The sequence below is a fragment of the Schistocerca cancellata genome, chromosome 6, assembly GCF_023864275.1.
Source record: "Schistocerca cancellata isolate TAMUIC-IGC-003103 chromosome 6, iqSchCanc2.1, whole genome shotgun sequence".
Classification (NCBI taxonomy): domain Eukaryota; kingdom Metazoa; phylum Arthropoda; class Insecta; order Orthoptera; family Acrididae; genus Schistocerca; species Schistocerca cancellata.
Window position 1 is genome coordinate 695,511,520 of NC_064631.1, and position 23,491 is coordinate 695,535,010.

Consider the following 23,491-nt stretch of genomic DNA (forward strand, 5'->3'; position numbering starts at 1 on the left):
TTATCTTCCGTGAAAATAAAATCTCAGAAAGACTCATACTATTCATACTTCTGAGTAAATATGATTTTTGGATGTGTTTGAAAACCCTGTGGTCCCTAATTCCACACCGTTTCCACTCATGCAGCCCCAGACAAGTACGGAACATCTTTCTGTTTAATTCAGGCTGTTATATTCATACCCCCCCCCCCCCCCCATGAACCATGTACCTTGCCGTTGGTGGGCAGGCTTGTGTGCCTCAGCGTTACAGATGGCCGTACCGTAGGTACAACCACAACGGAGGGGTATCTGTTGAGAGGCCAGACAAACGTGTGGTTCCTGAAGAGGGGCAGCAGCCTTTTCAGTAGTTGCAAGGGCAACAGTCTGGATGATTGACGAATCTGGCCTTGTAACAATAACCAAAACGGCATTGCTGTGCTGGTACTGCGAACGGCTGAAAGCAAGGGGAAACTACGGCCGTAATTTTTCCCGAGGGCATGCAGCTTTACTGTATGATTAAATGATGATGGCGTCCTCTTGGGTAAAATATTCCGGAGGTAAAATAGTCCCCCATTCGGATCTCCGGGCGGTGACTACTCAAGAGGATGTCGTTATCAGGAGAAAGAAGACAGGCGTCCTACGGATCGGAGCGTGGAATGTCAGATCCCTTAATCGGGCAGGTAGGTTAGAAAATTTAAAAAGGGAAATGGATAGGTTAAAGTTAGATATCGTGGGAATTAGTGAAGTTCGGTGACATGAGGAACAAGACTTCTGGTCAGGTGACTACAGGGTTATAAACACAAAGTCAAATAGGGGCAATGCAGGAGTAGGTTTAATAATGAATAGGAAAATAGGAAAGCGGGTAAGCTACTACAAACAGCATAGTGAACGCATTATTGTGGCCAAGATAGACACGAAGCTCACGCCTACTACAGTAGTACAAGTTTATATGCCAACTAGCTCGGCAGATGAAGAAGAAATTGAAGAAATGTATGATGATATAAAAGAAATTATTCAGATAGTGAAGGGAGACGAAAATTTGGTAGTCATGGGTGACTGGCATTCGAGTGTAGGAAAAGGGAGAGAAGGAAACGTAGTAGGTGAATATGGATTGGGGCTAAGAAATAAAGGACGAAGCCGCCTGGTAGAATTTTGCACAGAGCCCAACTTAATTATAGCTAACACTTGGTTTAAGAATCATGATAGAAGGTTGTATACACGGAAGAACCCTGGAGATACTAAAAGGTATCAGATAGATTATATAATGGTAAGACAGAGATTTAGGAACCAGGTTTTAAATTGTAAGGCATTTCCAGGGGCAGATGTGGACTCTGACCACAATCTATTGGTTATGAGCTGTAGATTAAAACTGAAGAAACTGCAAAAAGGTGGGAATTTAAGGAGATGGGACCTGGATAAACTGAAAGAACCAGAGGTTGTACAGAGTTTTAGGGAGAGCATAAGGGAACAATTGACAGGAATGGGGGACAGAAATACATTAGAAGAAGAATGGGTACCTTTGAGGGATGAAATAGTGAAGGCAGCAGAGGATCAAGTAGGTAAAAAGACCAGGGCTCTTAGAAATCCTTGGGTAACAGAAGAAATATTGAATTTAATTGATGAAAGGCGAAAATATAAAAATGCAGTTAATGAAGCAGGCAAAAAGGAATACAAACGTCTCAAAAATGAGATCGACAGGAAGTGCAAAATGGCTAAGCAGGGATGGCTAGAGGACAAATGTAAGGATGTAGAGGCTTATTTCACTATGGGTAAGATAGATAGGGCCTACAGGAAAATTAAAGAGACCTTTGGAGATAAGAGAACCACTTGTATGAACATCAAGAGCTGAGATGGAAACCCAGTTCTAAGCAAAGAAGGGAAAGCAGAAAGGTGGAAGGAGTATATAGAGGGTCTATACAAGGGCGATGCACTTGAGGACAGTATTATGGAAATGGAAGAGGATGTAGATGAAGATGAAATGGGAGATACGATACTGCGTGAAGAGTTTGACAGAGCACTGAAAGACCTGAATCGAAACAAGGCCCCCGGAGGAGACAACATTCCTTTGGAACTACTGACGGCCTTCGGAGAGCCAGTCCTAACAAAACTCTACCATCTGGTGAGCGAGATGTATGAAACAGGCGAAATACCCTCAGACTTCAAGAAGAATGTAATAATTCCAATCCCAAAGAAAGCAGGTGTTGACAGATGTGAAAATTACCGAACAATCAGTTTAATAAGTCACAGCTGCAAAATACTAACACGAATTCTTTACAGACGAATGGAAAAGCCGACCTCGGGGAAGATCAGTTTGGATTCCGTAGAAATACTGGAACACGTGAGGCAATTCTGACCTTACGACTTATCTTAGAAGAAAGACTAAGGAAAGGCAAACCTACATTTCTAGCATTTGTAGACTTAGAGAAAGCTTTTGACAATGTTGACTGGAATACTCTCTTTCAAATTCTAAAGGTGGCAGGGGTAAAATACAGGGAGCGAAAGGCTATTTACAATTTGTACAGAAACCAGATGGCAGTTATAAGAGTCGAGGGACATGAAAGGGAAGCAGTGATTGGGAAGGGAGTAAGACAGGGTTGTAGCCTCTCCCCGATGTTATTCAATCTGTATATCGAGCAAGCAGTAAAGGAAACAAAAGAAAAATTCGGAGTAGGTATTAAAATCCATGGAGAAGAAATAAAAACCTTGAGGTTTGCCGATGACATTGTAATTCTGTCAGAGACAGCAAAGGACCTGGAAGTGCAGTTGAACGGAATGGCCAGTGTCTTGAAAGGAGGATATAAGATGAACATCAACAAAAGCAAAACGAGGATAATGGAATGTAGTCTAATTAAATCGGGTGATGCTGAGGGAATTAGACTAGGAAATGAGACACTTAAAGTAGTAAAGGAGTTTTGCTATTTGGGGAGCAAAATAACTGATGATGGTCGAAGTAGAGAGGATATAAAATGTAGACTGGCAATGGCAAGGAAAGCGTTTTTGAAGAAGAGAAATTTGTTAACATCGAGTATAGATTTAAGTGTCAGGAAGTCATTTCTGAAAGTATTTGTATGGAGTGTAGCCATGTATGGAAGTGAAACATGGACGGTAAATACTTTGGACAAGAAGAGAATAGCAGCTTTCGAAATGTGGTGCTACAGAAGAATGCTGAAGATTAGATGGGTAGATCACATAACTAATGAGGAAATATTGAATAGGATTGGGGAGAAGAGAAGTTTGTGGCACAACTTGACCAGAAGAAGGGATCGGTTAGTAGGACATGTTCTGAGGCATCAAGGGATCACCAATTTAGTATTGGCGGGCAGCGTGGAGGGTAAAAATCGTAGGGGGAGACCAAGAGATGAATACACTAAGCAGATTCAGAAGGATGTAGGTTGCAGTAGGTGCTGGGAGATGAAGAAGCTTGCACAGGATAGAGTAGTATGGAGAGCTGCATGAAACCAGTCTCAGGACTGAAGACCACAACAACAACAACATATTCATATCTTCACTTTCACAATTCTATTTCCTCCACACTGTTATTCGCTCATGTCACTAAAACAGCTAAGATCGGCTCTCGTTCGTGAATACAGATTTCTTCCAGAAATCAACACCGTCGGATTTTATTTCTCTTGATAATGCAACTCGCTTCCTTCTTTTGATTTTACTGATGCATGGTTTTCTATCGCTCTTTCGGGTTCCATACTCCATGGAAGACGTTTCTTACAGTACAAACCTAAACTGACTATCCTGTAAGTATATCAACTGCCGAAGCAAGTTTTGGAGTGCTTAGTTTTTTATTGACTTTAAGTAGCTGTCGTTTTCTCGTCTTTTATAGAACTGCGGGGTGACCTCTTCGTGGTTGGTTTTCGTAGCTATTGTTCTGTTTCCTCCACACTGTAATGGTAGGTCTGCCAATGGTTTCTCCGACTTACATGACGTTTACGATCCATATTACTTAAATATTTCTGAACTACTTTGTAAACAGAGAGAAAACTATCCACTACAATGGATGAAACACAACTGCATAAATAAAGGCAGATTGGTGTGACGTCAACTGGGGCATGATTTTAAATAACGGGGGTTTATCCACAAATTAAGCGGCATATGATCTCAGACAGCATTTTGTTTCTAAATGTAGATGTTAGCCGAAGTAAGAAAATAGCTATTGTTTATTTCTTTTGCACTATGGTCGGGCCAATACTTATTGGAATCATTGTGTATTGCGTTCAGTGCTATATGTTTTATACTTAGAAGGAGGGACAGCATTGGTCTATTTTTTTGTTTTATTAACCGCAAAGTCGATTTTCGGTCACTTAGTGACCATCCTCAGTGCTAGAAATTAAAATTTTTTTCACATAACGACCAGAGAGTATAAAACAGATAATCACAACTACATCTGCATATGAACATAACAGTTGGTAGTAACATACCTGTAATATACAATTTAAATTGGTAGGCACTGGTGTCAACAAGCTTAGAGCGATCACATAAACTGAGGCCGCTGTTTACATGCACTTGTTCAGCAGACCTCGGTGTGACAGGGCTTGGAACGCCCTCTATGTGACATGTGTCACGTGAAGACTTAATATTACTGGTTTTGCGAGATATTAACACTAAATAACTCTTGTGCATTTGTGAATCATGAAGTAATTCAAATTTAAAATGTACGTAAAGCACATAGCAGACGAAGGGGGAAGGAAACATCTAAAATACATTGCCATATTGTTTTTAAAAACAAACTTACAAAACATAAAAGAGATCGATAATAAGTTGTCAGAGTGCAGGACAGGCAAAAAGAGAATAAGGCAATAAAAAAGAATAATATATGAATAACATGAAATGAGGTATAACACAGGTTTTTTAAAAAACATAATACCCACCATCTGGCGTGGGATGTTAGAAGTACAACGTTCGTGATTCACGTAAAATGTTACGTTAAGACTAAGGAGTCAAATATATAAAAAATAGTGATAGTACGAAACTGCCATTACGTAATAATTAAAATGCCGTGAAACACAATGTTCATTACAAAAAAGTTTGTAGGTGTGGATAAACAATTTTGTTATCACATTTAACCGATATGTTGATGTACGTCTCGTTTATCCTTTTGGACAAGCTAGCATTGTTATAACAGTGGTTATAGGCTTCCGCATAAGCTCTGGGTCAGAACCCATACATACATACATGACATCAAATATACACGGTTGCTTGCTGTAAAACATAGCACCCACCATTTGGCGTGGGAAGTTAGAAGTATATCGTTCTTGATATACGTAAATATTACGTAAAACTGAGAAGTCAAATATATAAAAAATATATAAATAGTAATAGTACGAAAATGCCACTAAGTAACAATTCAAATGCCAGTAAACAATATTCATTACAACAACAAGAAAGGTTTGAGGGTGTAGAGTAACAATTTTGTTATATTTAACGACGTGATAATGTACATATAATTCGTCCCTTCACTGGTTGTACGCTTCCGCATAAGCACTGGGTCAGAACCTATACGTACATTCACAGGTTGATAAAACAGTAATAAAATTGCCAAGAAACCGGTTTTGATTATTAATAAAATAATTTGATTTTACATAACTTATAGTAGCAGTGGGACCTATAGAAATAAAAGCAGACTTAAGAAGTACCTATAATTCTAATTGTGTTATTGAAATAAATTTAAAAATATAAGGTGCTAACAAGTAGTATGCATCAAACATCGAGAAACCATCATGAGGATGGACAAGTAATAGTGCCACTTATATCAGAAATATACATCGTACTTTAGAGAAATTAAACATAGGCAATGCACGATATACAGCACTTATTCCAACAGGAAAGGAATTGTTAACATACATTAAAAAATAATTACGTAAAGTGATAACCCGGTTCATATTACTTTGTGTCAACCACTAAGAGATGTCGACTATAGTAAAATTATGTTCAGTAGGCGTCCGTAAGTTCTGAAAATTACGGAACAAAAGGGAGCATACTTTTAAAAACCGAAATTAGTGATGTTATTAGAACAAACCGAAACATATATGTCTATGTGTTGAGATAGTTGAAATAGCGGCCATTGTAAGTGTTCTCGTAGCAACTATGACTGAGGCGTTGTATATAAGGGATAACAAGCAGCTGACTACGAATTGCTAATTGTGATAATTGGCTACAAGTTGTTGACTTTTTTCATAGGAAATCGGAGAAGCATTCCCAAAAATGTGTGCTTCTCGATATCGTTTGCTCGTTAAGTAGCGCGATATCTGGAAATTTATGAAGGCAAAAGATCTCCATTTCTTCCATAAGGTCGAGAAAGCGTCCTTTTTTACCCTTGTGCAACAACTTCAATTGCGATGTCAAATCTGGAGTTGTATGACCAGTAGCTACAAGATGGGCTGCGAAATTCGATTTCTCCGCAATATCTTTCCTCTCAATTGCAACGTGCTCACGGAACCTTCTTTCTAATTTTCTTCCGGTTTGCCCTATGTAACCTGCATTACACGTGGCACCCATAAGTTTGTACACACCTGATTCATGTAAGACATTGCATTCATGAATGTTATTCCTTAAAAGCACGCTTAGTCTGTTCGTCGTCGAGAAACCTACATTAATCTTCCTCTTCTTGAATACTCTGGCAATTTTATTGCTAATGGGACCATAAAAAGGCAAAGTGATAAATTTTTCATTTTTAGCTTCGCTTGTCTCATTCTGACTTAAATTATTTTTACTATATTTTTTGATTACAGTCTCATAAATGTCCATGACGTATTTCAACGGGTAATTTTTAACTTCTAGCACTGAGGATGGTCACTAAGTGACCGAAAATCGATTTTGCGGTTAATAAAACAAAAAAATACGACCAATGCTGTCTCTCCTTCTAAGTATATCCTTTATCTGGTCGTGGCGCACAGGACACTCCATGGAGTCGCCAATCTATATGTTTTAAATATGAATCCACTTCTGATATAGAGTGTGTTTTATTACAAACGCTCTCTTCATATTGTATCGAGTCTTGTGTATCGAAATGTTGTCTCTCGTTATAATAGGAGTGGATAGGGCATTTCGCAGTACTTTTCCTTGCCGATATTACAAAATTTGAAGATTACCGCAAGTGTTTCCCTCTAAGTACACTTAAAAACTGACAAAATCTCTTTGTTCCTCTAATCTCAAAGACACTACGCTTGAGAAATAAACATTTTATTTTGTATGCTGATGAGAACTACAAAAAGGGTTTCGTCAGAAAGATATTAAAATGCTTATTGAGCTTAGTAACTGTTCTCCATTATTCTGTGCCTGGCTTCTACTATAGCATCTGTGGAACTAAGCTTTCTTTGCATGAAGCATATAAAAACACAACCGAGGAACGCAATTTCTTCTTCAATTTCTTCTTTTATGAATATTTCTCTTTGGAAAGAACTTGTAGAGCAGTTTATTCGAAAAGATCACCGATAGGTTAGCAGCCTTAAAGGACCGGAGGGTTGATTTGATGTACAAGAAATAGGTAAATTAAATTATTAGGATAAGAATGTGTAAATACAGATACATTTTCTTCCGTGTTAGTTATTCAGCTTCCTTACCAATCAAGAGCCACCACTGGTAGCAAAGCACGTGATATGAGCGAGTTGCGTCCGTAAATTCAGAAGTCACACACTTGCCTTTAAGAAGCAGACGTAGACTGATGAGTTGAAACAATTGGGTTACTACAGAGAAGAAGATTATAGTTATGTTATTCCTTTTAATACCTAAGTTATCATTCCATCTTTTAATCTTCCAAATTGTAAAACTAGGTGACTGTGCCTCTAATTTTTAACTGAAGGTTGTTGTTCTAAACTGTGTCGAATTTGCCGGCCGGGGTGGCCGAGCGGTTCTAGGCGCTACAGTCTTCAACCGCGCGCCACTATGGTCGCAGGTTCGAATCCTGCCTCGGGCTTGGTTGTGTGTGATGTCCTTAGGTTAGTTAGGTTTAAGTAGTTCTAAGTTCTAGGGGACTGATGACCTCAGAAGTTAAGTCCCATAGTGCTCAGGGCCATTTGAACCATTTTTGAGTTCAATTTCCTCGAAGCTTACCACCGTAACTGTGTTAAATTTGATTGAAGAGTGTTTTCCTTAACGGTGGTAAATTTTTGGAAAAGACAGTTCTCAACTGTGTTACTCTTGCTTGAAGATTGTTTTTCTTAATCTTTGTTACATTTATTTGGAGATGGCATTTCTAAATTACAGTAAACTGCCTTTGTTAAAACCTCTGGGAATAAAAGAAAATACAGAAAAGAGTTTTATATTTTCCTGTCACTCTCTCCCACTCCCTGATCCACACACTGCTAACATTTTAGTATGGTCAACACATTCCTAGGAATCGGCAGAGATTTTAGCTAACATGTAAAGATCAACATGAAGCAGCTCTTTGGAAGTGACACCCAATATTCGTGAGGTGTCACAAATTCTCTTTTTGACTAGGTCCAGGCTCGTATAGCGCACAATCCTTGTTCGGCCTGGTCTGTTGACGTGAAGTTTACATACATACAACTGTTTCTTCATCTTGGCATCTTGTTAAGAAGACCAATGAACTGAGAAGGTAAAGGTGTATCCCATTCCATGCAAATGGGGCAGACTATCAAAACAGTTGAGGAGAAATGCAAGAAATATCAGCGACATACCTAATTAAAACAATCAAACAAATCAACTCTCGTCACGCACTGTTGCGAACATATTAACTAATTAAATTACGCTGGGACTTCTCTACCTTACCACCGTGTAAACTTCATTTTTCTGGGACATTGTAACTGAGAAATCTGTCGAAATGAAAATGTCAGAGAACCTCACAAACAGGGACAGTAGTTTTAATTTAAACAACTTTTCGAGTCTGACACCCAATTTATTAAAATCTCACAGGTCATGAAATGCCAAAATTGGATATATTGGAATTAATTTCAGTTTCACAGACTATCAGAGCAAGCTCTGAAACACAAAAGTGCATCAAAGGGCGTGTTAGGCGACCGGAACAGAACTGGGTTATAAACAGCAGCGGTGAGATCAATAACGGTTCACAGTGTGCTTGAAGACCGGCCAGAGAATACACATTACAGCAGAAAATATAGCACCTGAAGTAAACGTCTGGGGCGGTCGTGGAAATATTGTCCATAACTGATTAAAAAAAAAACAATCCGACAGAAAAACCTGGAAACAAACCATTAATCAATAACGCCAAGAGTGTTCACAGACAGTTTGCATATTGGCAGTACTGATAAAACTTACAATTGTTGCAGCAATCGTGAATGATCAAAATTTGATTCTTATAACACACTTCACAAACACAACCTTACTTCAAGATACTTCTAAATCTACCAGTAAATTATCTGAAATACTTTATGAAATAAATATGGCTCTACAACTGACACCATTTAAATTAATTTTAGATTTGTCAATGACTGTATTTGAAACTAAATTCGTCAAAATAGATATATATTGGTTCTATAGCATAGCAAAACACGCATGAGCACTACTTAAAGCTTAAATTCACTTGCCAGTGAGAATTAGAAAAGTTAAGGATGTCTTTCCCACGACAATTATACTGACAACATTTTATGCTAAAGAAAATACATTTTCCTGTATTCATCATTCATCTACATATTTTTCCATCCTTGTAACGCATTAGCATAACAGAACGATCAGAATGCCTATCACAAGCAAAGGCTTTACCAAGATGCACCATACGATGATTACCCAACAGAAACCTCTGGGGAAGTACAGATGTTGAAAAAGTACCCCCCCCCACCAGTATCACCACGTATTCTGCTGAGGTTCAGTCAGCATCTTGGCCAAGATTCAGCTCATCATTATTCATATAAACACTGTACCTCTCTAATTAAAACTAATATTCTCACAAGCAACTTATCTTTCTGCAATTGAGCCCTACACTAAATTTTCCACAGACATTGTAAACTTCAAGTATTATCCTTGCTGCTTTAAGTTCCTCTTCAATAGGTATTATTTCATACAGTTCCAGGTCTAGTTGATAAAGTGTATGTGTTCACACAACAGCAAAAATTTATACACAAATTTTAACACTTGCCTCATAATTATAATATTTCCACATATACCTCATCAGGATTTTGATCATACTCAATGGATTTCGTCTCTTTGATTTATACACCACAGTACACTTCTCTCATCTCTCTCTCTCTCTGTCTATCTATCTGTCTACCTACCTGTCTATCTATCCCTATCTACCTATCTATCTGTCTTAAATGTGTATTTTAATGCGACAACAACATTATAATATGTTATAAATGAACTGAAACGAATACAGTTTTCCTCAGTACCTGACATTCCCAGTAGCTGACTCCCTTGCAACCTCCAGCGGCTGTCATCCCCTAGCAGCTAACTATCGTTACACTGTTGGAACAAGTCTTGATAAATCTCAAGTTGCTGACTGTTCACTTTTACTTGCTGGAACAATACACAAAACCAAGAAGAGGATAAGTAACCACAATGACACCCCCAAAGCAGTTTAACAAGGGAGAAAGCTAGTAAACAGCATGAAAATGAAACTCAATAATAACAATTCCATGATTCTGAAAGCTCGCCAAAGCAATTCTGTAGTAATTATGGACAAAAATGAATACATCACAAAAACACTGATTTATTTTCTGAAAACAACTTAACAGAGTTTAAACTAGACCCAGCGTAAGATTCCAAAACAGAATATGAAAAAATGGTTAATAAATGCAAGTTTCTCTCCACAGAAGAAGAAGAAGAAATATGCATTTTAATAAATACCACAGCCCCAAGACTGAGAGCTCAAATTAGGACACATAAACCCCATGTTCCATTGAGGCCTATTGTTCATTCTAAAAATGTATCTGCCTCCAAAGTCTCCCACTTTTTGCACGAAATTCTGAAGCAGTACTATACTTTTCATAAGTGGTATTCCATTATGAACACAAATAAACTAGCAACTGAAATTGAAGATATAAATATTCTTGCAGTTACCAGGTTTGCGTCCTTTGTTGTAACTAATCTATTTAGAAATGTACCAATAGAAGGAACAAATACATAATCTTTACAAACTTAATAAAATACAAAAAAATTGTCATTTGCAGAAATATCACAAGTCAATGACATGTTGCGTATAGTATTGTCTGTTACGTTGCGTTTAGTGGAAAAGTGTGCCAGCAAAGAGAGAGTCTTGGGATGGGCATTAGCATACCATTTTTTCTGGCAGATATGTTTCTCAATCATCTTAATAGTATGTTGTTTAATGAAAACAATAGATTCAAAAGTAAAATAAGATATTACTGGAGATGTGTTAACGATAACTTTCTGATATTTGATGGAATAAAAAGTGAGATTAAATAACTAGTAGCATTATTCAATTCTTTCAATAAAAACATAAAATTCGCAATAGAACATGAGGACAACAAAAGTATAAATTTCTTGCATCTTAAAATCACCAACCTCCAACAAAAACGTAAGTTCATCATACAGGAAAAAGACGTACACAGACAGAACACTGGACAAATCATCATGCCATCCCACCACACAGAAACGTGCTGCTTTTAGGTCCATGCTACACAGAGTATACTGTCTTGATTTAGAAGTAAACAGCATTAGGAATGAGATAGATAAAATAAAGAGCATTGCCATAAACTATGGCTACACAGCCAAAACAGTTGACAATCTGGGCAGACAAATAGACAGAAGTATGAGAACAATGGCCACACTGTGAAAGAAGAGAAAATACTTGCCAGTATTCCATTCTTGGGTTGGTATCACAAATAATCGTTAACCTTTTCAAAAAAAAAAACAAATGTTACAGTTGCATTCTCAACCAATAATAACTTACGAAACTTGCTCGTCGATAGCACAAAATGAAATACACAAACATACAACAGTGAAATGTAAAAAGTATCATACCCCAGTTGTCCTGTCTACTATGTAGTGAGAACTGGCAGAAACTTCAAAATCCGTTTTCAAGAACACGTAAATGCTTTCAGGCTCAACCACTTCGGAAAACCGGTTATTGCACAGCTTATGTTGCAAACAAAATGTGCCATAAACAGTCTAAAAAACCATTTGGTAATACTACATAATGAAGCCAATGATAAGACCTTAACTCTTTTATTACAATCTCCACAAATTCAAACCACCAGAACTTATGTTAAACGAAGAAACAGATTTGGCAGGCCATAGTTGTTTCTTTAGTTTTAAAGACATCTGCTACAGTCATTCCCTTCATCTGTCTATTGTTTAATAATTATGTCTCTGGCACTATGAATAAATTCATCTCAGACCACGTGATGTACAAAAATATCTGTGAAACGTTTACAAATATGCGTATGCGATTGTGCCTGTTGAGTGAAATCATATGTATGAACAAGATGGAGAAAAGAATATACGATGGTGCTAAAAAAAATAAAAGCGCTTTTCTTGGTTTATGTGACGAATTTACACTGTTCGTTTTTTCTACTATTTCGCACATATTTTTTGGGTTTGACTTACGAAATTATGAAACCTAACATTAAAACTTTTTATGAGAGAAATATGCATTTCAACTCATGCAAGAGAAAAAAGTAGACCATGTATTAAGACGAATTACACCTTTAGATGGGCCCATAGGATCCGAAAAGCTTCGTGTATTTAATAAAACCGAAAAAGTTGTGACTGAAGGTGTTTTTCAATTCATACTTTCAGTCTACTGACTAGAGTCATGTCTGAATCTGCATATTATCGATAAAATGAAAAAGACAAAAATTGCTACTTAGTCAACATCATGATTAGAATTGCTGAGGCTTCTGTCTGTGCATGTGTCTCGCACCACTTCTGTCATTATACAATGAAATCCTCGGTAATAACCCCTGAATAAGAGTGGGAAATAATTTACATACAGCTTCAATTCAATTCAGTTAAGGTTTGGAAAGGAAATTGTTTGTACCCTTTCAAAGGAACCGTCCCAGCATATATGTCAACTGATTTAGGGAAATCACGGGAAATCTGAATCAGACGCGGGCTTAAATTGCCGTCCTCCCAAATGCGGGGCCAGTGTGCCAACTACCGACCCCGCCACTCAATTCAGATTTGTAAATACTACAAAATAAACCGTTTACATAATTTCTTATATATCTGAACGTGTTGCAAAATTTCAAAATGCCAGATACGTCTGAGCTGCTCTGGGACCTCATTTTGTTTTCATTTTATTGCCCACTAGTATACTATGCTGTGATTGGGTGTTTCGTTTTAATTCTACACTGACATCGACAGGAGATGGGAAGCAGTGGGAGGAAGAAAGGAGGTGGAGGGGAAGGATGTGTCATGTGAAGTGATGATGACGACATCATAAATTGGAAGAGCATGGACTGACACATGATACATAGCTGAGGTTTGGCTGCTGTAACATTGGATTATCGATTTCCCATCTGGACCAGTGACCAAAGTGCTAAGACATCAGAGCTTCTACGCAAAGGCATCTTCGCCTAGAAAACCGTGATGGTCTTTGGTGGAGCGACCATGTTTAGAGTTTTCAGCTTGGGAGACTCGACCAGTTCTTTTTCGACAAAAATATTTACAAGTTATGCATATGGATGCAGTAGTTTAAGGACGGCAGGCGGTGGCACTCGGCCCACAAGTAAGTCAAATACAAATTTTTTACATATTGTACAGAAAACTATTTACGAAAAACATAAATGCTTCAACAATGACTGTAAGTAGGTTGTTTAGGTTGTTATGTTAATAACGTCATGTAGCGCTTTGTATGAAAATCACTGGCTGTGCTGTGTGCAGTCTGTGGCTTGTTGGCATTGTTGGAATATTCGCTATTGTAGTGTTGGGCAGTTGGAGGTGAGCCGCCTAGTAGTGGTGGATGTGGGGAGAGAGATGGCGGAGATTGGAGAGCTGACGATCTGGACATGTGTGCATTAGAAAGAGTAAAGTTGTAGTACTGGCTATCATATATATATATATATATATATATATATATATATATATATATATATATATATATATATATGATATCCAGTGTTAACAAGTTTGTATGTATATATATATATATATATATATATGATGACTTTTGAACATTATTAAGGTAAATACATTGTTTATTCTCTATCAAATTCTTTCATTCGCTAACTATGCCTATCATTAGTTAGTGCTGTAAGTAGGCTGTTTAGGTTTTTCTGTTGGTAACGCAACGTAGCGCACTGTATGAAAATCACTGCCTGTGCTGTGTGCAGCCTGTGGCTGCTTTGCGTTGTTGGAATAGTCGCCATTGTAGTGTTGGGCAGTTGGCTGTTAACAGCACGTAGCGTTGCACAGTTGGAGGTGAGCCGCCAGCAGTGATGGATGTGGGGAGAGAAATGGCGGAGTTTTGATAGCGGATGATCTGGACGTGTCCATCAGAGACAGTAAATTCGTAAGACTGGATGTCAAGAACTGCTATATATATTATGACTTTTGAACACTAATAAGGTAAATACATTGTTCGTAGTCTATCAAAAGCTTTCATTCGCTAACTATGCCTATCAGTAGTTAGTGCCTTAAGTAGTTTGAATCTTTCATTTAGCTGGCAGTAGTGGCGCTCGCTGTATTGCAGTAGTTCGAGTAACGAGAGTTTTGTGAGGCAAGTGATTTGTGAATGGTGTAGGTTAGTGTTAGGGCCATTCCTTTGTAGGGATTGTTGAAAGTCAGACTGCGTTGCGCTAAAAATATTGTGTGTCAGTTTGGTGTTGATCAGAATAAGTAATGAGAGAAATGTCTGAGTACGTTCAGTTCTGCTCAGCTGTTTGAAAATCAAATAACGTAAGAGGTTTACCAGCACAGTAATTCATAAATTTTCCGAAGGGGATGTTTCAAGACATTTAAAATCTATCAGATTTTCTCACTCGCGCACAGTACCAATGAAATGGGTGCATGCTGTATTAAGGGATACTGGACTCCATCGTCATATACAGGCATTTCCAGTGATCATTTTACAAAAGACAGCTACCATCCAGAATAGCTGCGTGCAGTAGCACACCGCTTCCAGGATTTGGGAAGGTGCGCTGGCCCCTCGCTGCGAATCAGCTGTGCAAACTGACGACGAGAACCAGTGTGCTGGCCATCCTCGTTGTGGTTTTCTTGAAATGTCTCATTTTCCACTAGATGAATACCGGGCTGATATCCACTGCCCACCTCAGTTACACGATTCTGAAACGTTTCGAAAATGTTCTCACCCTTTCACACTGATGACACTTGATAAAACAGGTGGGGAGGACAATTTCCGTCCCTGGCAGGAAGGGGTGATGACAGGATGGGTATCTGGTCACTTTCTACCACTAATGTTGTCGAATCCAGATTTACATGCTAACCCTGTGAAGAGACGGGGTAAAGGGCTGGAATAATAATACGAAGATTTTACCAAAGAGAGCTACATATTTCGACCACGGGCTGCCACACAGCTGCTGAAACATGACATTGTACAGAGGGTATTCAGTTTCCTGTTTATTTACAAGTGAGTATGAATCAGATAAGGTAGTTTCCTGCAATAGACCGAAAATTTTTTAGGAAAGAGCTCCTGTTTAACTAGTAACAAGGACGCACAGCGTTGTTCGTGTAGCAGATCGTAATTATTGCCGAAGGATTGTTTTACTCTTGTTTCAGGAAATGAATGAGGTCCTAACAATTCATACCATGTATGAAACCAATGTCAGTCATGCCAAATGTGATGCCAGTGTTCATACTGACGTATGTCACAGAACTGTGTCCCACTAGGGAAAAAAGGGAGGAGATTTCAAGTGAAACACATGTATTGCGAAGAAGTTGATAAGCATGGCAGAACTGAAATGAAATGAAATGAGCGTTTGGCGTCATTGGCCGGGAGGCCCCTCGCGGGGCAGGTCCGGCCGCCTTGGCGCAGGCCTTATTACATTCGGCGCCACATTGGGCGACCTGCACGCCGGATGGGGATGAAATGATGATGAACACAACACAACACCCAGTCCCTGAGCGGAGAAAATCTCCGACCCAGCCGGGAATCGAACCCGGGCCCGGAGGACGGCAATCCGTCACGCTGACCACTCAGCTACTGGGGCGGACATGGCAGAACTGACAGCAATACTAATGAAAAGAAACTGTATAAAGGATTACTTCGAAATTACATTGCACTAATATTTTGGTGCTTGTACTTCAGATTTTATTGCTAATCAATTGAAAGGAAGTGCTGCTGAAAAGCAATCGGGCGATACGGTGAATTAAGAGAAAAATTTTCCCTCTTTCGGAATTTTTATTCCTCCAGGGCATACAGATTTGTACTCTCAATGTTTCTTTTTTCTCACTCCACTGTTCTTCGTGGTTTGGTCTCTTCTGCAAATTGTGAGCTTCACCCTCTAAAAGAGATTTTCAGTTATCTAAAACGGAATACCACTGCCCAGCAGTCTCTTAATGAGTGCGTATTTATTTCTGATCGTATGTCAATTAGACGGCAGCTTATGTGGAATAATAGCAAAAATGTCTATTCAGGCTGTGTTGACTTGGGCATCGGAATGAATATAATTGCTGAATAACTGGCTATTAAATGTTCAGTTTTCCGAATAGTGTCATACACTGAATAAATGCTCAACTACACTCCTAGAAATGGAAAAAAGAACACATTGACACCGGTGTGTCAGACCCACCATACTTGCTCCGGACACTGCGAGAGGGCTGTACAAGCAATGATCACACGCACGGCACAGCGGACACACCAGGAACCGCGGTCTTGGCCGTCGAATGGCGCTAGCTGCGCAGCATTTGTGCACCGCCGCCGTCAGTGTCAGCCAGTTTGCCGTGGCATACGGAGCTCCATCGCAGTCTTTAACACTGGTAGCATGCCGCGACAGCGTGGACGTGAACCGTATGTGCAGTTGACGGACTTTGAGCGAGGGCGTATAGTGGGCATGCGGGAGGCCGGGTGGACGTACCGCCGAATTGCTCAACACGTGGAGCGTGAGGTCTCCACAGTACATCGATGTTGTCGCCAGTGGTCGGCGGAAGGTGCACGTGCCCGTCGACCTGGGACCGGACCGCAGCGACGCACGGATGCACGCCAAGACCGTAGGATCCTACGCAGTGCCGTAGGGGACCGCACCGCCACTTCCCAGCAAATTAGGGACACTGTTGCTCCTGGGGTATCGGCGAGGACAATTCGCAACCGTCTCCATGAAGCTGGGCTACGGTCCCGCACACCGTTAGGCCGTCTTCCGCTCACGCCCCAACATCGTGCAGCCCGCCTCCAGTGGTGTCGCGACAGGCGTGAATGGAGGGACAAATGGAGACGTGTCGTCTTCAGCGATGAGAGTTGCTTCTGCCTTGGTGCCAATGATGGTCGTATGCGTGTTTGGCGCCGTGCAGGTGAGCGCCACAATCAGAACTGCATACGACCGAGGCACACAGGGCCAAAACCCGGCATCATGGTGTGGGGAGCGATCTCCTACACTGGCCGTACACCACTGGTGATCGTCGAGGGGACACTGAATAGTGCACGGTACATCCAAACCCTCATCGAACCCATCGTTCTACCATTCCTAGACCGGCAAGGGAACTTGCTGTTCCAACAGGACAATGCACGGCCGCATGTATCCCGTGCCACCCAACGTTGTCTAGAAGGTGTAAGTCAACTACCCTGGCCAGCAAGATCTCCGGATCTGTCCCCCATTGAGCATGTTTGGGACTGGATGAAGCGTCGTCTCACGCGGTCTGCACGTCCAGCACGAACGCTGGTCCAACTGAGGCGCCAGGTGGAAATGGCATGGCAAGCCGTTCCACAGGACTACATCCAGCATCTCTACGATCGTCTCCATGGGAGAATAGCAGCCTGCATTGCTGCGAAAAGTGGATATACACTGTACTAGTGCCGACATTGTGCATGCTCAGTTGCCTGTGTCTATGTGCCTGTGGTTCTGTCAGTGTGATCATGTGATGTATCTGACCCCAGGAATGTGTCAATAAAGTTTCCCCTTCCTGAGACAATGAATTCACGGTGTTCTTATTTCAATTTCCAGGAGTGTATATGTCTCCTAGTGAATAAACCGTCATGAGAAATAATGATTAAAATGGTTAGGGTTTCTATGTTAAAATTGTTTTTTGTTTTTGTCCTTGTGAAGTCCGTAGCAAGTGATGGTGCTGCTGTCAACATTCAATCACTGAAGAATACCAGGGATTCGTAGAGCACTGATAATTTTGCCCTCTACTTCAAGAACCCTGGCAACGTATGCCTGCATCCTTTGGCTCCTTTGCCAATCCCTTCATCTCAGAGTAGCATTTGCAACCGACGCCTTTAATTATTCGCTGGATGTATTCCAATCCCCGTCTTCCTGTATAGCTTTAGCCCTCTACAGCTCCCTCTGGTACCATGGAGGTCATTCCCTCATGTCTTAACAGATGTCCTATCATCCTGTCCCTTCTCCTTATCAGTGTTTTCTGCGTATTTCTTTCCTCTCCGATTCTGCATAGAACGGCCACATTCCTTACCTTATCAGTCCACCCAATTTTCTACATTCGTCTTAGCATCACATCTCAAATGCTTCGATTCCCTTCTGTTCCGGTTTCTCCACAGTCCATGTTTCACTACCATACAATACTGTGCTCCAGAAGTACGTTCTCAGAAAGTAGAAGTACGTTCTCAGAAATTTCTTCCTCAAAATAAGGCCTATGTTTGATACTAGTAAACTTCACTTGGACAGTAATGCACTTTTCGCCAGTGCTAGTATCCTTTTATGTCCTCCTTACTCCGTCCGTCAATGGTTATTTTGCTGACTAGGCAGCAGAATTTCTTAACTTCATCTACTTCGTGACCCTCAATCCTGATGTTAACTTTCTCGATGTTCTCATTTCTGCTACGTCTCATTATTTTCGTCTTCCTTCGATTTACTCTCAATCCCTATTCTGTACTCATTGCATTGTTCATTTCATTCAGCAGATCATGTAATTATTCTTCACTTTCACTCAGGATAGCAATGTCATCAGCTAATCGTATCATTGAAGTCTATTCACTTGGAATTTTAATTCCATTCCTGAACCTTTCTTTTATTACCATCATTGCTTCTTCGATGTACAGATTGCACAGTAGAAACAAAAGGCTAAATCCCTGTCTTACACCCTTTTTAATTCGATCACTTAGTTCTTGGTCGTCCACTCTTATTATTCCATCTTGACTCTTGTACATAATGGTTACTACCCGTCTCACCCCACAGCTTACTCCTATTTCAAGCAGAATTTCGAAGTTCTTGCACGATTTTACACTATCAGACGCTTTTTCCAGCTCTACAAATCCTATGAACGTGTCGCGGGTTTTCATTAGTCTTGCTTCCATTATCAACGGCAACGTCAGAATTGCCTCTCTGGTGCCTTTACCTTTTCTAAAGTCAAAGCACATCCGCAATTTCTCTTTTCCATTTTTCTGTACGTTATTGTTGTTAGCAACTTGGGTGCATGAGCTATTAACCTGATTGTACGATGACTCTCCAGCTCTTGCAGTCTTCGGAATTGTGTGGGTGGTATTTTTGCGAAAAGTCAAATGATACGTCGCCAGACTCATTCATTCGACACACCAACGTGAATAGTCGTTTTGTTGCCACTTTCCTCATTGGTTTTTGAAATTCTAATGGAATGTTATGTATCCTTTCTGCCTTATTTGATTTTAAGTCCTCCAAAGCTCTTTCAAATTCTGATTGTAATACTGGATCCCCTATCTCTTCTAAATCGACTCCTGTTTCTTCTTCTATAACATGAGACAAATCATTCCCCACACAGAGGCTTTCAGTGTATTCTTTCCACTTATCCGCTGCATCCTCTGCATTTAGCAGTGGAATTTCCGTTGCACTCTTCATGTTACTACCCTTGCTTTTAATATCACCGAAGTTTGTTTTGACTTTCCTGTGTGCTGTGTCTGTCCTTCGGATTCTCATTTCTTTTTCGATTTCCTCGTATTTTTCATGCAGCCATTTCGTCTTCGCCTCAGTGCGCTTCCTATTTATTTCATTCCACAGCGACTTGTATTTCTGTATTCCTGAGTTTCTACGAACGTCTTTGTATTTCCTCCTTTCATCGATCAACTGAAGTATTTCTTCTGTTCTGTAACCCACGATTTTAACGCAGTTACCGTCTTTGTACCTACGTTTTCTTTCCAAATTCCTTAATGACCCTTTTTAGAGATGTTCAATCCTCTTTAACTGCACTGCCTACTGAGCAATTCCTTATTGCTGTATCAATAGCCTTAGAGAACTTCAAGCGTAACTCGTCATTCATTAGTACTCCCGTACCGCACTTCCTTGCATACTGATTCTTCCTGACTAATATCTTAAACTTCAGCCTACTCTTCACCACTCTATATTGTGATCGGAGTCTATATCTGCTCCCGAGTACGCCTTACAATCCAGTATCAGATTTCGGGATCTCTGTCTGGCCATGAAATAATGTAACTGAAATCTTCCTGTATCACCCGGCCTTATTCAAGTATACCTCCTACTCTTGTGATACTTGAACAGAGTATTCACTGTTACTGGCTGAAATTTATTACAGAACTCAATTAATCTTTCTCCTCTCTCATTCCTTGTCCCAAGCTCATATTCGCCTGTAACCTTTTCTTCCACTGCTTCCCCTCCAACTGCATGCCAGTCCTCCATGACTATTAGATTCTCATCTCCCCTTACGTACTGTATTACCCTTTCAATATCCCCATATTCTTTCTCTATGTCTTCACCTTCAGCTTATGATGGCGGCATGTATACCTGAACTATCGTTGTCGGTGTTGGTTTGCTGTCGATTCTGATAAGAACAACCCTACCGCTAAATTGTTAACAGTAACAAACTCTCTGCCCTATCATTCCTTTTCACTTCACTGACCTCTACTATGTCTAGATAGAGCCTTTCGATTTCTCCTTTCAGATTTTCTAGCTTCGCTACCACGTTCAAGTTTCTGACATTCCACGCCCGGCTCGTAGAACATAATCCTTTCGTTGATTATTCGGTCTTCTTCTCACGGTGACCTTGCTTTAGGCACTCTCCTCACGGAGATCCGAATGGGGGACTATTCCGGAATCTTTTGTCAAAGAAGAGATCATCATGACACTTTTTCAGTTAGAGGTCCCGAGTCCTGTGGATACACGCTACGTGTCTCTAATGCAATGGTTTCCATTGCCTTCTGCATACTAATGCCGTTGATTATTGCTGATTCGTGCGCCGTCAGGGGCAGTTCCTTACCCCTGGGACAATAGAATACCCTGAAACTCTGTCCCCTCCTCCGCCCTCTTTGAAAAGGCCGTTGGCAGAATGTGGGTGACTTCTTAAATCGGAAATCTTCAACTGCCATTTCTGATTATTAATCAATATTTAAGCAGTGGCAGGATTCGAATGCGGGACCGAGGATGCACCTACTTCCTAGTTGGTCAATGATTTAGCCTCGTTGTTGAGAGCTTTTGAAGCAAAATGTGAATATTATATCCATAATTCAGCAGATTTTCATTAGTAGGATAAAAACTTTGAAACCTAACATCTATGATTCACTTATCACCCTTGACTTCGTTTTCTTGTTCAAGGGAAAGCAACAGACCAACCAAATGGAGAGGAAGAAGGAAAAGATGCCATGTTTACGGCCTGTCTACCGTATGATGAGAAACATTTATTCAAAAATTGCTAGAATTATGAAGTAGCACAAAGCGGATTTGATCTTCTTTCCACCGGCCAAGACGGCAGCTCTTGTCGTATCTGAGAACGATGATCTCCTTACAGAATGGGGAGAGGGATTGTGTGGCGGTATATATGAAATTTCTTGTTGGTGTTATAAAACATACATAGGATAAACAATACGCACTATAAAACAACGTAGCACTGAACACCAGCAATACACCCACCATCTACGTACCAATAAATCTGCAATGACTGAAAATTCTTTTTCGACTAGGCATTAAATGGATTATGGGAAAATTAAGATACTTACCACGGCCTCCTGCTACGGTGATTCAGTGGTCAAGGAAGCTGTGGAAATACCATTGGCAGACAATCTGCTCAAGCGAAATAAGCGTTTCCAACCCAACAAATCATGGAAACACCTCACTTCACGTCTGCACTCTCAAAGAAAGCATTGTTCTAATAACCGGATGGATTATTCGACCCGCCGAGGAATCTTCAAGAAACAAAGAGCAAAAGTGCTTGGAAACTTTTAACTGAATAATTAGTAAGTTGTAATTTTCTGTATAGGTGGTAGGTTCCCACGCAGGTGAACGCTCTTAATTGTCCAGTGAAAATAATTGCGTAAAATTTCGGCGTAGATACACGTGTCATAAGCAAGAGTATGTAGAAACGCATTCCATAAGGAATGATCGTCTACTTATCTCTCCACTCTTCTTTCACCCGTAGCAACAAAGAAAGGATTTGAAATGCTCTCTGTTAAAAAAGTTCCGAAATGCCAGTAGCCTACACTCCGTTTCCAATTAAATGTCAAATTCTCTGCCGCCAGATTACGGGAAATTGCGAAGAACGAAATTAACTCTGAGGAAACCCGAAAAGGCTCAAATGCCTTTAGCTCCAGATACATCCATTATTCATTCCGGTTTGAATAATCTCAGAGCTCTCTTTTTATTACGTTCAACTGAATGCTCTCGTATCGGCTATCCCAGGGAAGCCATATTTTTCACGTGTGACATTCAGCCCTTGTCAGTAATCCCTCCAAAACCAGGCCAAAGGAGAGGGACATGAATCAGCATTGGAGAGCCCGTAGATCAGTGACCAGCCCACGCTCTGTCAAAGTGCGAGATTTTTCAATTCCGAGCGAACAATCCGACGCGAATATTCTTTAATTCCTTATTATCCTCTTCAAATCCACTATGAGTGGCAAGAACGTACCGCAGATACCTTTGATAACGTCAGAATATTTTACTGCGTAAGTTACAGCACAGAAATTATGAAATGTCACAATAACTGAGGTTTCTTGACAGTTCGTTATATTTAATTAAATTATTATTGCATGGCCTACTGGCTTCGTACCATTAGCAATGTATTGGATAAATCGCTGGAAAATTGTGACGGAAATAAATTAAATTTCGCGAACCAAATGTTACATGAATGTGACCATATTATTTTTGATAGCAGAGCTTTTCAGAACTATTTTGTAAACGTTCGCCATTTTACTTTTATGGGGCTGTAGAAAAGTATGGTCACGATCATTACAGGCTATTGATAATGTAATAAAGACGTTCCCAGTAGGGTAGGTAAGATCTCTTTATGAAAGAAAAGATATTATATATCAATTGCTGGATCGGAAACCTAAATAAGATATTTTCCTCTTTTGCTATAAATGCTTAAGAGTCACAACCGTTAGATATATAATGTTCTTTTTTTCTACGACCAACAACGTGACAAAACGCGGCCAACCCATATTTATTTATTTAACATGTTCTTGTAACAACAACGACTCTGTACTATTGTACATATAAGTAATTGTTTTCATCTGATTTTACGATAAACTTGTGTAATTGATGTTCTGATTTCATTTCTTTTAGTTTGTAAATAAGTTTCA